The sequence below is a fragment of the Sapajus apella genome, unplaced genomic scaffold (assembly GCF_009761245.1).
Source record: "Sapajus apella isolate SASKATOON/1434 unplaced genomic scaffold, GSC_monkey_1.0 scaffold35, whole genome shotgun sequence".
Classification (NCBI taxonomy): Eukaryota; Metazoa; Chordata; class Mammalia; order Primates; family Cebidae; genus Sapajus; species Sapajus apella.
In genome coordinates, this window is record NW_022436975.1 from 13,646,746 (window position 1) to 13,665,456 (window position 18,711).

At 37.2% G+C, this 18,711-nt stretch overlaps 1 protein-coding gene and 1 pseudogene across 4 annotated transcripts in view; one reads left to right on the forward strand and one right to left on the reverse strand.

Moving 5' to 3' along the window:
* NKAIN3 (sodium/potassium transporting ATPase interacting 3) overlaps nucleotides 1-18,711 on the forward strand; it is a 650,466-nt gene that overhangs the window by 210,486 nt on the left and 421,269 nt on the right. The window lies entirely within an intron of this gene.
* Nucleotides 101-403, reverse strand: LOC116563537 (annotated as a pseudogene). The gene has a single exon (XR_004274442.1). The product of XR_004274442.1 is annotated as a 60S ribosomal protein L13a pseudogene (transcript).

The window sequence follows — 18,711 nt, forward strand, 5'->3', positions numbered from 1 at the left end:
TTCCTATGTCCCAGGCTGCCTGTGGCACCCAGACTGCTGCTGCCCTTGGGTCCTGCACATTCCAGGGTGATGATGGAGGAAGGGCAGGCCAGGCCAAGCATGAGGAATTAACAGTCTTTATTGGGGTCAGACTAGGAGTCCATGGGTCTTCAGGACCTCTGTGTATTTGTCAGTTTTCTTCTCCACGTTCTTCTCGGCTTGTTTCCATAGCCTCATGAGCTGTTTCTTCTTCCGGTAGTGGATCTTGGCTTTCTCCTTCCTCTTCTCCTCCAGGGTGGCTGTCACTGCCTGGTACTTCCAGCCAACCTCATGAGCCAGGTGCCCCAGATAGGCAAACTTCCTTATAGGCTTCAGACGCACAACCTTGAGGGCCGCAGGAACCACCATCCGCTTTTTCTGTTAGAGAAAGGAAGAGTTTTAGAGCCCTGGAGGGACAGACAGGGAAGGAACCCAGCTGGGTGGGCATCTCAGCCAGTGTTGCTTTCATGAGAATCAAACAATTAGGTAGTTGTGAACATCACGGACTAGACATTGCATTTTTAAATTAAATTTTTATAAAGTTGGAGATCACTTTTGCTGAACAGAATTCAGTGCTGCGATACATTTGGCTATAACCCAAGCAAGTGTTAACTCAACCTTTTCCTATTCCAAAGACATCACCTCCTTCCCTGATTTTGCTGGTTCATCCACAGAGAATATCTCAGTGTTGTGGAAACATGCCAGGCTCTGCTTTACTTCAGTGCCACCGTACATAGTGTTCTATGTGCTTTGAAGGCATTCCTTCTTTCCCCTGGTAATTCTGACCTATCCATCAAGGATCTCCATGACTTCATAGCACCACTGTGCCTCTTTATTATTACACTTGCTTCATCCTTTTATGTAACTGTTCATTGCACCATCCCTAATAGGCAGCAAGCTCTTTGACAGCCAAAATTCTTTCTATTTCATCTTCATATCCCCATTCCCTAGCTGAATGGGTAGTATATCATCTCAATAAATACTTTTTGAGAATGAATGAACACATGAGGAAATGAAGAAGATATATGGTTATTTAAGATGAGTCCATTGCCCTTTTTAGTCCATGAAAGACTTGTGTTAAAAGTTATCAGTGTTTAAGTCTCTTACTAGCCTGGAATTAGTAGAATAGTATCAGTAGAAGGAGGTAATGACATCTGAAGAGGCTGCTACTAATACAAAAAAAAATGTTATTGTGAGCAAAACCAAATTTTTGCAAAGCTTGGGATGTTGAGGAATAACTACATGCAGGGCTGCGTTAATCAGAGGGGTAGTTAGCTTGCAAGACTACAGGCTATAGGTTCAGTTGCTCCTCTGCCACTTATCAGCTGTATATTCTTAACCTCCATGGTAACTATAGCTTCCACCTATGTTTTCTGGGAATATTCAGTCGTATTTTATAAATTCTAGCAAAATGGCAGGCATGCTAAGTGTTCAATAAATGCTAGCTATTATTCCATTTATCATAGGATAATCCTGTATTTGTTTGATTTGAAAATTTAAACTTTATCACACATTGTCTTAAAATGTGTGATGCAATCATAGCCATTAAATAAAAAATAGATGCTTAAATCTATAAAATTATGTATAGCCTTCAATTATAGATGTACATTAACCTCAATTATCTGTTATGTGTTATATTAAGAACATGTCTCAGAATAAATGAAAACTCTAAGGGCCTCTGAAGGTCTTTGGAGTCTTAATCTTCTCTATGCCTTGTTTCTAATATCTGGGTAACCAAGATTTTAAAAAAGTAAAATTCTATTATAGGTAGGTTTTAAAATATAACTAATTTTAAAATGATGACAAAACAGCATATTTAAAATAGTTGTAAGTTTGCATTTTCTTTTCATTATGTTCTTTATTCCTAACAAGTATCAATGAGGAAACCAATAAGCAAGTACTTAATATACTGAGGTTAATATCACTCCTAAGAGTTGTCTGAAACTAAACTTTCTTGCCTTGCAAATTGATGTTCTAATAGTATCACCTTATAAATATTATCCTGTGCATTTGGTGGATACGTGGAGCAGTGACCTTCACCAACGTGTGATGACAAGACTAGGTCATGACACCTGGCTTCCAGTCCAATTTCATTGTTTTCTTATGTGTGATTCTAGATAAATTCATGTTATCGGAGCCTCAGCTTTTTCTTTTATGAATAAGCCCTTATCCAATTTTCCTAGAGTTGTAACCAACAGATGTTAAATAAATTGAAATATGTAAAGTACCACAATAAATATTATTTACTAATGTTAAAAGTAGTAATAGTAACTATGATAGTCTTTCTGGTGTGTCAACTTGGCTCAGTACAGTTCATCTTCATTCAAATACTAATCTAGTGGTTTCTGTAGATGTGATTTAAGTCCATAACCAATTGACTTTAATGTGGCCAAGCCTGATTCAATCAGTTGGAAGGCTAGACAAGTTGGGGTGAGAGTTCCATGAAAGAAGAGATTACATTTGTGCCCACGCCCATGGGTTCTAACCTTCCCTTCTTGATAGCCTGCCTTATGAAGTTCAGATATGCTTAGCTGGTCCTGCAATTGTATAAACAAATTCCATGCAATAAATCTCTCAATACATATGTCCCAGTTCTGTTATTTGGTTGATATAGCAGCAATTTACTTGGCCACCTTCTTTGAAAGGAAGGAATGTTAGAAAATACAAATACTAATAAGAGATGAAGCAATCACATTAGGGACATCAAGGATTCTGGTTAATATAAATCTTCCTCAGAAAGTCTGATAGAAAGGAAAACTATGAAAAATAATAAGTCCTCATTCAGAAATGCAGGAATATAGGGATGTTTACTTATCAAGAAAACAGAAATTCATATGAATGTTTATGTATGTCTCATAAAGTGTAGGACTGATTCATGGGTACCAAACGATGGCCTAGCCCATCAACAAAATCATAGTCCTGGTATCACGGAAGAGGCAGCATATCCCTTCGTACAGGAAAGAACAAAGGCTTTGGAATAAAACAGACCTAGAATTGTTACTGGTTGCCTGAACTTGGACCGGTTATTTGACCTTGCTGAAGCTCAATTACATTAACTTTAACGTAGACATGAAATAATATTACTTCTCTCTCAGGGAAGTTATGAGAATCAAAAGAGATAAATTCATGTGTAGTGCCAGCACCAAACAAACACTTGATAAATAGTAGCTAATGTCCCTTGAAACATGAATTCTCAATACCAGGTCCTTGCTCATTTTCTAATCATCTTAGTAAGAACCAATACTGATGAACAAGCATCTTCAGTAGTGGTAAATGTTTGCTGCTTATGAGCAATCACATATTTCCTACCTATTGTGCCATATGGAAAGAGAAATAGCAAATGTCCAGAAAAACAATCACATTGAACTTCCGAAATTGTGTAGAAATGTGTATTATAAATCTCAATGTACTTCTTCCTAAGAAATGGACCCCTAATCACCTCCACTGGCAATGTATGGTTTTCTCTACATCATTATCAGACACATCAAATTACAGATACGCTACAAATAGATTCTATAGGCAGTGGTCAGATATTGTTCTGGCCTTAGTCCATGCAGTCTCTATTGTTATTTTGCCTAGATTACTTTTGGATTCCTACCTACTCATAAGTTAGATGTATTAGAAGCAACTGAGTGTTAGAGCTTCCCTTGCCCTCTCAAACTAGCCCCCATATGTCAATTACCTTTTGAAAGACTTTGCTATCCTTTTCTTCTAGACATTTCTCCTTTCATTATTTCTTAATAGAAGCAAATACAAATAGTGACCTCTGAGGGGTTAACGACAGAGATTAGCAATTAACTGTAGCCTGAATACAATTTTAAAAGCCTTACAAATTATGTAAAAAGAGGAGGAAAAGCAGGTGTCCTGCTATAGGAGGGTGAGGATGATGGAGATAATTCCAGCTTGGACATTAAGTCTTAATTAAGTAGCTGTAGGAAGTAACAGACTAGGTTAAAGAGAATTGCTGTTGTCAGCATATGCTTGATGAGTTAACGAGAACAGTGAGAATGGGAAAAGGAGGGCTGAGAATGGAACCCTGGTGACACCAAATATCAAGCTTCAAGAAGAGAAAGGGAAGCCTGTAAAGACATCGAAAGAAGAGATGAAAAAATGGGATTGTTTTAAAGAGGGTGTGGTCAGTAATGACAGTTGTTCCTGACAGGATAAGTCAAGAAAAATGGAAACTAAAATTACCCATCACATTTATCAATTGAGAAATTACCAATAACCTTAAAGAGAACAATTTCATTAGAGTTGTGCGTATAGAAGCTGGATTGCAATCACTTGAGACAAAAATGACAGGTGAGGTGGGGACACAGCAAGTTGTAGAAAACTTTTTCAAGAAATTTAGTTAAGGAGGAAAGAATGAAGAAAGGGCCAGTTCAGGGATTTTAGGAGAGCTTAGTGATCCATGATTGTGTTCAATGAAAAATGTGGCACAATTTCTTTTCTCCAGAAGTGTAGAGTGCAGTATTTATTTAATAGGTATAAATGTTGGAATTTGGAAACACTTGGTCTTGGAGGTACACCTGAATTACCTGTGAAACTTTGTAAATATAGATTTACAAGTTTTGTTGAACCAACCTCAATTCTATTGAACCAACCTCAGTTCTACTGAACCGACATTTCAGGGGTACAGTGAGTCTTCTTTGGTCCTGATTTTCTTCTTATTTACTGGATACTGTATATGTTGCCCGTGCCCTGGCTTATTGAATTGTTTTTTTCTTTATGTCAGCACTGACATACTAAATGCAAGGTGGTGCCCAACTCTGTCTGCAGTTGCTCAATTTCTGGCCTGAACACATACCTTTCAGCTATTGTTCCATTATAGTAGTTAATTCAAATGTTCTTACTTGTTACTTCACAAATCTGTGGAAATGTCAGCAATACAATTTTCTACCAGTTTTGAAATTATGCTTTTTTTTTTTTGCAGCTCCATGTGAATAACAGAAAAACACTGTCAGCAATTTAATTGATAGCAGTTTGTCTTTTTTAAACCTTTATTTTAAGTTCAGTAATGAGATTTCTGGGTCCAGTGGTAGTTCTGTTTTCAGCTCTTTGAAGAATTGTCACACTGCTTTCCATAATGGTTGAACCAATTTACACTCTCACCAACAGCATATAACTGTTCCTTTTTCTCTGCAATTTAAGTTCCTTATAGATGCCAAATCTTAGACCTTGTCAGATGCATAGTTTGTAAAAATCATCTCCCATTCTGCAAGTTGTCTGTTTAGTCTGTTGATGGTTTCTTAAGTATTTTTTTTCTTTTTTCCTTAAACGTAATTAAACTTAAACTCTCAAGTTTAATTAGATCCCATTTGTCAAGGCTTGCTTTTGTGGGGATTGCTTTTGGTGACTTTGTCATGAAGTCTTTGCTAGTTCCTATGTCAGTATGGTATTGTCTAGGTTATCTTCCAGAGTTTTTATAGTTTTTGGTTTTACATTTAAGTCTGTTACTTACCTTGATTTGACTTTTTTGTACGGTGTAAGGAAGGGGTTAAGTTTGAATCTTCTGTACATGGCTAGCCAGTTATCTCAGAATCATTTATTGAATAGGGACTCCTTTCCTCATTGCTTGTTTTTGTCACCTTTGTCAAAGATCACATGGTTCTAGGTGTTTGGCCTTATTTCTGGGCTCTCTATTGTGTTACACTGGTCTATGTGTCTGTTTTTGTACTAGTTCCATGCTGTTTTGGTTACTGTAGCCCTGTAATATAGTTTGAAGTCAATTAATGATGCCTCCAGGTTTGTTCTTTTTGGTTAGGACTGCCTTGGTTATTCAGGCTCTTTTTTGGTTCCATGTGAACTTTAAAATAGTTTTTCTCTAGTTTTGTGAAGAATGTCATCAGTAATTTGATAGAATAGCATTGAATTTGTAAATTGCTTTGAGCAGTATGGCCATTTTAATGATACTGATTCTTCCTATTAATGAGCATGAAATGTTTTTACATTTGTTTGTGTCATCTCTGAGTTATTTGATCAGTATTTTGTAATTCACAATATAGAGATCTTTCACCTCCATTATTAGCTGTACTCCTAGGTATTTTATTCCTTTCATGGCAATTGTAAATTGGATTGATTTCTGATTTGGCTCTCGGCTTGTCTGTTGGTGTTTAGAGAATGCTAGTGATTTTTGTATGTTTATTTTGTATCCTAACGCTTTGCTGAAGTTGTTGATTAGGTAAATGAGCTTTGGTGTCAAGACTATGGGGTTTTCTAGATAGAATCATGTCTGCGAACAGGGATAGTTTGACTTCCTCTTTTTCTGTTTGGATGCCCTTTATTTCTTTCTCTTGCCTGATTGCTCTGGCCAGGACTTCCAATACTATGCTGAATAGGAGTAGTAAGAGAGGGCATCCTTGTCTTTTACTGGTTTTCAAGATGAATGCTTCTAGCTTTTTCCCGTTCAGGCTGGTGTTGGCTGTGGGTTTGTCATAGATGGTTCTTATTATTTTGAGGTATGCTCCTTCAATAACTAGTTTATTGAGAATTTTTAATATGAAATAATGCTGAATTTTATTGAAAGCCTTTTCTGCATCTATAAGATAATTGTGGTTTTTGTTTTTAGTTCTGTTTATGGGATAAATCACATTTACTGATTTGCATCTGTTGAATCAACCTTGCATCCCAGTGATAAAGCCTACTTGATCATGGCTGATTAGCTTTTTGATGTACTGCTGAATTTGGTCTGCAAATATTCTGAGGATTTTTGCATCAGTGTTCATCAAGAATATTTTCCTGAAGTTTTTTTTGTTTGTTGTGTCTCTGCAAAGTTTTGGTTTCAGGATGATGATGGCCTCATAGAATGAGTTGAGGAGGAGTGCCTCTCCTCAATATTTTGGAATAGTTTCAGTAGAAATGGTAGTAGCTTTTCCTTGTACATTTGGTAGAACTCGGCTGTGAGTTCCTCTGGGCCTGGGCTTTTTTTGGTTGGTGTTTATTACTATTCAATTTTGGAGCTCATTATTGGTCTGTTCAGGGAATTAATTGCTTTCTGGTTCAGTCTTAGAAGGGTGTATATGTCCAGGAATGTATCCATCTCTCCTAGGTTTTCTAGTTTGTTGCCTAGAGGTATTCATAGTAGTCCCTGATGGTTGTTTGTATTTCTATAGGGTCAATGGTAATGTCCTCTTTGAGATTTCTAATTGTATTCATTTGGATCTTCTCTCTTTTCTTTTTTATTAGTCTAGCTAGCAGCCCACCAATTTTATTAACTTTTTCAAAAAAAAAACCTCCTGGATTTGCTGATCTTTTGAAGTTTTTTTATATGGTAGCAATTTGGGAGGGAAAGAACAATGTCTATTCTAAAGATTACTCGGAAATCACTCCCTTCATTATCAGGGCCCTTTATTCTGTGGTTACTTCTTGTCTCTTACTATCCATCTTCATATCCAGCTGCAGCAGCTGTAGTTCACACCCTGCTTGCTGTACTGCAGTTTTTCTATAACTATCTCATAACCGATTACATGTGGTTTATATGAATTCTGATAAAATAGTTTTTGAATCAAAAATTAAAACTAGATTTGAATGAGAAATTGAAATTACTAGAATAAGAGTTCTGTTACATAGTCAGAAAAAATGGTCAGTAAACCAGCAAAAGGAAAAAAATATCTATGGATAGGAGTCGGAAATAAATTAATAAATAAGTGCAGAATATGAATGAAATGTTTAAAAATGCCATCATGTTTGGGAATTACACAATCTATTTTGTACATGTCTCTTCAGTGCAAAATTGGCTTTTTATCAAGAAATTGTTTTTGGTCAAAATGTTATAAAAAATACAAAAGTGGACCTGCAGTCTGCTTTGGGGGAACAATGAGATAGAGAGTATATATATAAACTATGTAAAAATTATGTCTATGGGAACAGAGGATAAAAAATACAAATTTTTCACAAATGACAAAAAGAAAGAATAAACCTGAAGTATAGATAGTTGATTAAAAAGCATAGATATTTTAAACTATCATTTACTGACTTAGTCTGTGCTAAGCCTTTTATCCACATTACCTAATTTAATATCTCAAGAACTCTATGAACTGAGTTATAACTTTTGGATAAGAGAACTGAGATTCACAGGGTTTAGGTAACTTGCCCAAACCCAAATAGCTAATAAGTTAGTTCATGTGTTGACTTACAAACGCTTTCTGGAAAGCTCTTCAGCGATGGAGCCCCGGCTATGCTGACTCCAGCTCAGTTCTCATTCCACAGCACAGTCACACCACAGCTTGTCCCCACTGAGTTGGCCTAAGAAAGGAATTTTGAGTAAAGTAACTGTGCACTGAGGTTTTGGGCACATTTTATATGTAGTTGTAATTTGTGGTTAGATACTTTTATTAAGATCATCATGCCCTATCAATTTAACAGTTTTTAAGGATGTGCATCATGGCCTATTAATTTAACAGACTTTAATGATGTGCTTACTGTTTATAATATCTAAGCATAAAAGAAAAGGCAGAAAATTATAAAGGCACACAAGAATAAATAAGCTATCTTAAACTACATTATTAACGAGGCTCCTTTTACATTGCCTTCCAATTGGCATGAAAAACTGATGGAGCCAAGATTCTTACTGTGGTTTTACTATGTGGGGAAAAATTGCATGCCTTTATAACGCCCATGAGTTTCTGGTCTTCACCTTTAGTCTTATCTAAATGATGTTAAAAGTGCTGTGTATCCAAGCTCATTCAGTATGTTCTTCCTGGATTACCAGAGACTGAGAGACCACCTAAGAAAGGAGCAGTACTATAGGGAAAGCAGTTCCACTGATTTCCATCTTTCTCACTGATTCTGGTTGATACAAAAAACAGCTGCAAGAAGTGTAATGAAGTGTAATGAAGTCACCCTAGTGTCATTTGTTCAATGACTAGGCTCATCATCCTTTTATTTATTTATTCATACATACATTTATTTGACAGAGTTCATTATTGAGATAATATGAAGAGTAGATTTCAATGGTGTCAGGGAATATGGAAAAGGTTCTGAAAGGCTATGAAGACCTGCTTTCAACAAAACAGAGCCAAAACTTGTTGTATAACATGATTAGAGTAGATTAGAATAACTTTAGCTTCTCTTTCTGGTAGCAGAAATTTCATTTGTTCTGTATTGTTTGTGTAATAAGTTTATTAGCAGGAATGTTTTATTTTCAGTATGTGGCCTCCAATTTTCCTGCCTCCTTACTGGTACAGTGATTCCCTAGTATCTTAATAACTGCAGTAGCTATGCTCTGCTTAATGGATTTGAACTTTACAGAATAATGTTATTTCTGAACACTTAATGATTGTTCACAATTAAGAAGGCATTGAAGTTCAAGATCTTGACAAAAAAAGAGACATTTTCCTAATGATACAGCTACTATCAACAGAGTTGATAATCTAGGAAAGATGTTGTTTCTTCTGGTTTACAGCTAAAGTTTTGCTTGTTACCTTGACAAATTTAAAAAGTATTTGATATATATTTTAATTGCTATTAGAAAAAAATAATCAAAATGCACAATTTAATAGTCTTTAGTTATAAAAATACAGAATTGAAAGAAAACAGAATGGAAATCATAGAAAATGAAAGAAACATAAGATGTCTGTCTCAGTTGTAGACTTGAAAATAAGCAATAGTAGAAGATAGAATATATACTGTCTTATCAATAGAACAATGATAATTGAAACAATGTCCTGTGGAACATGATGTATGTGGGCAGTGATTTCTAAGTATACCCTAATTATTTTTAATCCAACCCTTAGCAGAAGTCTTTGAGGCATTTATGGCATTGCAAACAGTTTAATTTAGAATAAACTCTCACTAAGTAGGTGGACGATGGCCTGCTAATTATCTTATTCCCTTCCTACCTACAAGTTTTTACTTGGTTTCAGGTGTATTTTCAATGGAGATGTATCAGAAAATTTTATTCTGTCAGAGGATGCTAATTACAATTAGGAAAAGACCATAAGTGTCTAGTGGGGAACAAAACATCCTGATCCAAAGTATGCTGAGAGCCAAATTTGAACCTGACGCTGAAGTTCTGGAGTCCTGCACTGCACAGTTGGTACCTTGACTCTGAGGCCATTTGATGTCTGTCACCCTCTGGGTCCTCAGCCACAGGGAATTAAGGTTATAAGTTTCTGCATCCTGAGTTTCCAGCATTACCAGGTTGGGTTTAGAAGCTACAAAAAAATCTTAGAATTAACGTTAGTAAGCCTGATGGCACCTACCACTGAAGTGATTGAGTAGTTAAGGGAAAGGTGGCCAAACTTTATGAATTAAAATCCCCTTTTGCTGCTTAGTTTTTTTTTTTTTTTTACAAAGATGTCACATGTGCGCATGTGTTTACAAATGTGCATTGATTATGTTTGCAGACCGCCATCACATCACAGGTGAGGAAGACAGTAATCATTAAAACTCTGGGTTGGATGAATTGAGAATAATATTTAGCCCAGGTTGGTACATAACACATTGTAAAATGAGATCCTTGGTGGTTTTGTCAAACAAAGTGGCATGAAGATCGTGAAGTATGACACTTGTTAAGCAGAGCAGAATTGGTCTGAAGAACACTTTATTTTTTATGTTTAGTTTCTGATTTACCTGATTCAGTGCAATTCCTCTTCTCCTCAGACTCCGTATTGAAATTTAAGCTTTTAAATCTCCTCATTCCCGACCTTCAGCTCCACCCTCTCTGACACATTCAGCACCATATTGCTTCACCTTAGCTGTATTACCCTGCATAACTGCCTCCTCAGTTCTCACACTCTACTACCAAATGCATGCGTACTTTCAGCTTCTGCTTGGATCACAACTACTATAATCTCATTGGCTAAAGCAAATCTCATGAACAAGTTTAAAGTCAATGAATGGTAACGAACATGCTGGCTATTTAAAGAAGACCTGAAAAGTTACATGGCAGATGTACTGGACACATGCGGAATACAGATTTGGGGCCAATAATCCAATCAACCAAGTGATGAGATATGTCTTTTTTTTTTCCTTTCAGGCTTTATTACTATATACTAGAACTTGGAATTATAGTCAGAAGCAAGACAGCATCTCAGACCCCATCCATGTCACAGTGTAATGGGGAAGACTGACATGAGACAACTAAATTACAGGGATGATAATTACTGTGATAAGACCTTTGTCATACAGTATTCCTTTCTTTTTCTGAGATATCTTTCTCCCTTAAAACCATATATTCATATCTAATAACAGTATCAAGACTGACTCAAAGGTCACCTTCTGTGTGTTGATTCCAACTATAACCCTTTCTACTCATATTCTCTCACTTTGATCAGATTCTTTGGCGCTGTGAGGGGTTTCCTTGTTGATACAGAGTTTGGTAGTAGCTGTCAGATTGTGCCATGTGATTGGCCTACACACAACTCAGATGGAGGTAACAGTGGAATAGGACTAGGCATAGACTGCCACACATGTGAAAGGTACTCCCTGCCATGGTAAGACCTTGGTAAAAGCTAGCTGCAAGTGTCACACTCTGGAGATAGTTATTGTACTTCTTTTCTTTTTGCTGCCTGTCTAGGATAGAATGCCATTGCATGATTCCCAAGACCAACTTTGCAATACTCATGGTGTCTGAAATTTATTAGAGAGGTATGTCATTGAAGGTCCGGAGACACAAACTGTATTTTCTGTTCTTTTTGCTGCCTGTCTAGGATGGAATTCCATTGAACGATTCCCAAGACCAATTTTGCAATACTCGTGATATCTCAAATTTATTACAGAAGTATGTCACTGCAGGTCTCCAAACAAATTTAAATTTTGTTTATGTCAATTTAGAGAAAAATTGTGTTTCATGTGGCACCATGGAGAGAAATAAAGAGGCAAAGGATACAGTATCGTATCTCCTAAGGGGTTTAAGGTCATTGTAAATAGGTGCTTTAATTAAGGTTAGATAGTGACAAGATTGGGACTTATGTAATTCCCTTTATTTGCTAACAGCTTAGGTAGTATATTTTTTTAAGGATTTGGCCATCCCACTGAAAACACCTTGAAACCAGAGATAAACAAGTACTATTAAAAAAAAAAAAGCAGTGGCCAGGTTTCTTTCTTTCTTTCTTTCTTTCTTTCTTTTTCTTTTCTTCTCATGTCCTTGTCACACCAAGAATTTGTTAGGCCACCAGTTATTCTTTCTTTTTATTATGTCTGGTCATGGTTGAAGCAACTTGTAATAACTGATAACAAAAGAAGAGAACTGATTATTTATTTTAAGAGGAAGATCAGACCTAGAATTTTAAGGTTGACACCAACTTCAGTGAACTTCTTTATTGAAGTGAGTCGGAGCATGAGTACCACCTACCACTGGCCAAGGTCACAGGGACTCCTGATCACAGAACACCAGAGACTTCTATCATCCTCAACCCCTGTATTTTGCATTCCAGCAACCTAAGACCCAGAGAAGTTAAATGTGCTGTTTCAGAGCGCACAGTGAGATAGTGGCAGAGCCTGGATTTGAACCCCATTATTTTGTTTATAACCCATGTTCCTTGAATCTTGTCAGCTTTCTTAGAGATTTCTTTTGGCAGTTGGAGGTTTTAGATAATGATACCAAGGAGAAATGTTGCTTGAGTTTAAGTACCAAGAAAAATACAAGGCTTTATTCTTAAAACAAGAAAAAGAAAAAAGAAACAATCAGAAGACAATTAGATGTGACCTCTGTGGTAGTACATAATAGTTGGGGAGGACTGAAGAGAGCCACTTAGCAGCGGAGAAGAATTTCATCAAGGAGACAACACCTTAATGAGACCTTGAAGCATAGGCTGTATTTGACGCCAGTGTGGAGGGAAATGGGTTGGGGCAGGAAGGGACGAGGATATTGCCGGCAGCGAGAGGGAGGTTTTCATGCAGAATTAGAGAAGGCAGAAGGCTCAAAGGCACCAAGAGGGGAATGATTACAAAGCTTGTGTTGCTCTTATTTTGTTCCTCTTATGCAGTCAAACTATATTATCTCGCCATTCTCTATGTCTATGGGAGAACCTGGATGCCCCAATGTTCACCTAGAGAGAGCTGCAGGGATGACACATGCCATCATGACAGGGATCTGGGGGTCACTAGGCCAAATGTCATTGCCAACATTTTAGTTTCTCAAAAATAATCGAGAAAATATCCATTATTGTTTGTTATGATAATTATACTAACATAAACATATTCTTATAGATGTTCCTTTATTCTAGTTATTCCATTTATGTTATTATTAACATATTTCCACTGGATAGAGTTATGAAGTTTAGAAAAGCAAAGATTATAATGTAACCATATTATATCTAAATCTCCTAATATTATTTGATGGCTGGGATATGAAATTATATTGAATATATGAAAACATGGGAGATAGAGAAAGAAATCACACCCTGACTATCCATGAGTAGCTATTGGAGGCTCCATCCTCACCACCACCCTCATAACCTTACTAAATCCTCCAAAGTCTGTCTCTTCTCTCTTGTGAAAAAAATCACTCTTCTAGGAACAGAATAAAGGAACACTGATTTTGTTCCTTTTGGGCTTTTTCTTCAGAGCTGGTATTCTTTCGCTATGTTTCATTTGCTTTCTCAATACCTTCCAAGTTACAAGGCTTTCTATTTCCTCATGTCTTTTTCTGGTCATCACATTTCTGTTTGCTGCGGATTCCAAAGCTGTTGTTGCTCTTGTTCCTCTTCTGGAGTCAGTATATTCTACTTTCTCCACTCTGTATGCTTAGTAACTATGCAAAATGTGCATTACCACTGTTGTGCATTCTGTATGACATAGGCTTGACCAAACAGCATGCAACCTTCACAATTATTCTTCCTATGGTATCCTAAATGTTTGCTTAGTGATTACTCAACTTAAAAGCTGAAATCGATTTTTGTAACAAGCATAAGCCACCGGGCTTACATTTCCTGGGTATAAGTATTCAAATTAGTGCTACTATATGTATGCAAAATAAACTCATAAGCTTGAGTGGCTATCCTTGGTATTTACTAACAATATACCTATGCTAAGTGATGAGTCATGTCTGGGATACCACATTTTTCTCAGTGAATGCATTTTAAATACCAACACAACCTAGTTGGACATTATGTTTAAGTAAAAAAAGATTTAAAGTGTTTCAAATTTTCTAGATGTGCCAGAGAGCTGCCCACTATATGGCAACTCATGCAGTCACAGCAGATGGTCATCTAGGAGGTGGTTTCGCATGTATGACTCATCTCTTACACTGTTGCTATATAATTTGCCAAGACAATGAAGAAAAGTCTCTCATAAATTCATTCCTTTCTCTCTACTGCATTTTTATACTCAATCAAGCCCTCCTATAGACATATATATATGAGACAACACCTTAATGAGACCTTGAGGCATAGGCTGTATTTGACGCCAGTGTGGAGGGAAATGGGTTTGGACAGGAAAGGACGAGGATATTGTCCTCCTATAGACATATATGTCTATAGGAGGGTTTGAGTGAGTATAAAAATGCAGTAGAGATATATATGTCTCTATATATATATATGTTTATGTATATATATATTTTTTTCCTTGCCCTTTCATCTTCTGTCCTATCTCTAGTCTTCCTGTCATTGCTAAATATCATGAAAAATAGGCTTCACATCTTCACTACTCCTTACCTCTCAACTCCATAATCTTGTTTCTGGTTCTAACAGTACCTGCTAATTGACATGATGCTGCTCTTTCAGTCCCTAATGAATATCTTATTGCAAAATCCAGTGGCCCCTTTTCCAGTTCTCACATCCATGTACTTTGCCAGTTAAATATCCATTCTTTCCCTTACTTAATTTAATTTCTATGACACTTCTTTTATTGTTTATCTCATCTTCCTCCTCCTTTCTCTTCCTCCTTCTCCTTTCTCCTCCTTCTCTTCTTTCTTTTCTTCCTCTTTCTTCCTCTTCTCCTTCTGCACAATTAGACTGTGAGAAGGTAACACAAAAGCATGGCCTTTGTCTTCAGATGGACCAGGGTTAGATCTTTGGCTGTTACTTGCTACAGGACTTTGAAAAAGATACTTGAACTTCTTGTGCAGCTATAAAATTAAGGCTACCGAACAGGTCCCCAACCCCTGGGCCACAGACTGGTACTGGTTTGAACCATGACCTGTTGGGAACCTGGCTGCACATCAGGAGGTGAGCATTGGGCTAGCATTACCACCTGAGCTTCACCTCCTGTCAGATCAGAGGTGGCATTGGATTTTTATAGGAGTGTGAACTCTAATGTGAACTGTGCATGTGAGGGATCTGGGTTGCATGCTCCTTATGAGAATCTAATGCCTATTGAATCTGAGGTGGAACAGTTTCATCCTAAACCATCCCCTTACAACCAGTCTGTAGAAAAATTGTCTTCCACAAAACCAGTCCATAGTGCCAAAAGGGTTGGGGACCGCTTCTATAAAACCTACTTTGCAGAATAACTATGAATATAAAATATCTGAAACAAACCCTGGCCAGTGGTTGTCCCTGAATACATGTGAGATATTCTGCTACATTCCCTTCTCTCCAATGACCCTCCTATTGTATTTCTATTGCCTTTAATTATGTCATCATCCCATAGTCATTTCCTCTTTCTTCCATCCCAGTCCTCACATCTAATCACTGGTCATGTCTTGTTGATTCTGCTTCTCTAAGTTCCATAGAGTCCACCCCTGGCTGTCTATATTTTGCTTATTATTTTTTCCTGGATTGTTGCAATAACATTCAAATTGATTTCTCTGTTTTTCATAAATGAAAAACCAAACCATCCATTATTTCATTATTAGAGTTTTGCTGTTTTCATTTTCTGGAAACATAGCAATACTCAGCTTAGTCTTCTTAAAACCCTTCAGTAGCTCCGTGTTGCCTATAGCATGATGCTACAACTCCTTTAGCTGTCAATGTCCCTTACAGTGTTATAATTACTGTCTTTCCAGACTGTTCCCTCACTACTACTCTTTCTGCTCTAGTAACACCAGAGTACTCAATGTCCCTCAAAAAATCTATCCAGGTTAATGACATTCTTTCAGTTTGGAATGCTCTTCTTCCCTGAACAAAATACAAGTTACTTTTAGCCATTTCTTTCTTTTTGTTCTAGTAACATTTACTTGAATCTGTGTTCAGTACTTTTTCATTCTGCCTTCTATTGCAGTTAATATGCAAGCGTTTTTCCCCCGCAAGCTAAGTCCTTTGAGATCAGACTAGATAAATGCAATAAAGCCAGTAAAAAAGAAATTCAAATGCTAAAGAAGAACCAAGAAATGTAATTATGCCAACAATAAGGTCAGTATGGCAATAAGGGCAATTACTGTGACTATGTACAAAACCTGGCTCTGAAATATTTATCAGTTAAGATTTGATTATTAATTCATTCACTTCACAAATAATTTTGGGGTGAATTCCTTGTGTCTAGCACTAAGTATCGAAAAGCAACCAGTAAGACAGTTCTGGCTCCTACTCAGAAAGAAATTATGGAAAAATATTATATACATCAAACAATCTTAGAGGAATATATACAATAACAGGATTGCCTACCTGGTTCATGATGGAAAGCAAAATTTCTCCTGGTATTAAAGTTTGAGAAGTCTTTCTCATTAGGAACATTATGTGGGAGATATTGAGTGAAATAACATATAAGGTCCTCAATAAAAGTCTTATAATAAAAACAGAAGCATAGTCTTATATGACTGTTGAGGTTTGTAATATTGAAAATCAATTTATATTCCCTACTTTATAGAATGCTTTTACATACTGGGGACTTGGTAAATCGTTGTTGAAACCAAGCACTGTAATCTGAGTTTGTCAGTCTTTTCATCAAATACAGATAGATCCATATCTAGCAGTGTCATTGGTTTCTCAATCAAAATGGCTTTGTGAATTTACTTGGCACCAAAGTATCTTTATGTGATGGCCTATATGTATTAGTTTCCCATTGCTACCACACAATAGGTGGCTTAAAATAACCAAATTTGTCTTATAGTTCTGTAGTTTATTTTTTTTATTTATTTTTTTTTTATTTTTGAGATGGAGTTTCACTCTTGTTACCCAGGCTGGAGTGCAATGGCGCAATCTCGGCTCACCGCGACCTCCGCATCCTGGGTTCAGGCAATTCTCCTGCCTCAGCCTCCTGAGTAGCTGGGATTACAGGCATGTGCCACCATGCCCAGCTGATTTTTTGTATTTTTAGTAGAGACGGGGTTTCACCATGTTGACCAGGATGGTCTCGATCTCTTGACCTCGTGATCCACCCGCCTCGGCCTCCCAAAGTGCTGGGATTACAGGCGTGAGCCACCGCGCCCGGCCGAGTTCTGTACTTTAGAAGTCCCATATAGTACAGAACTATAAGATAAATTTGGTTATTTTAAGATAGCTTTGTAGTTTAGAAGTCCCATATAGTAATCATCAGAGTGAACTGGCAACCAACAGAATGGAGAAAAAAAAATTGGCAATGTACCCATCTGACAAAGGGCTAATATCTAGAATCTACAAAGAACTAAAACAGATTTACAAGAAAAAAAAAAAAACCCATTCAAAAGTGGACAAAAGATGTGAATAGACACTTTTCAAAAGAAGACATTTATGAGGCTAACAAACATATGAAAAAATGCTCATCATCACTGGTCATTAAAGAAATGCAAATCAAAAACCACATTGAGATACCATCTCATGCCAGTTAGAATGGCGATCATTAAAAAATCTGGAGACAACAGATGCTGGAGAGGATGTGGAGAAATAGGAACACTTCTACACTGTAGGCAGGAGTGTAAATTAGTTCAACCATTGTGGAAGACAGTGTGGTGATTCCTCAAGGATCTAGAAATCGAAATTCCATTTGACCCAGCAATCCCATTACTGGGTATATACTCAAAGGTTTATAAATCGTTCTATGAGAAAGACACATGCACACGTATGTTCATTGCGACACTGTTTACAGCAGCAAAGACCTGAAACCAACCTAAATGCCCATCAATGATAAACTGGATAAAGAAAATGTGGCATATATACACCATGGAACACTATGCAGCCATAAAAAAGCACGAGTTCATGTCCTTTATAGGGACATGGATGCATCAGCCAACTGACCCAAGAACAGAAAACCAAACACTGTGTGTTCTCACTCACAGGTGTGGAACAATGAGAACACATGGGCACAGGGAGGGGAATGTCATACACTGGGGTCTGTCCGGGGTTGGGGGGCTAGGGGAGGGACAGTGGGGGGTGGGGATGTAAGGGAAGGGTAACATTGAGAGAAATGGCTGATGTAGATGATGGGGGGATGGAGACAGCAAACCACCATGGCATGTATGTACCTATGCAGCAATCCTGCAAGATCTGCACATGTACCCCAGAACATAAAGTACAGGGAAAAAAACATGAAAAAGAAAAAGAAAAGAAGTCCCATGTAGTTATCAGTGGGCTAAAATCAAGGCTCTGGCAGGGCTGGATTCTTTTATGCAAACTCTAAGGCAGAATCTGTTTCCCTTCTTTTTCTAGCCTCAAGAGGCAACCCACATCCCTTGGCATATGGCCCTGTTCCTACATCTTTTAAGCCAATAGTATCGCATCAGTCTGATCATTACTATATAATCACAACTCCCCCTGACTGCAGCTAAAAAAGATTCTCTGCTTTAAAGGACCCATGTGATTATATTCAGCACATCTGGATAATTCAGGATAACTTTCCCATCACAAGATTCTTAGCTTAATGACAACTGCAAAGTCTCTTTTAACATATATTGTA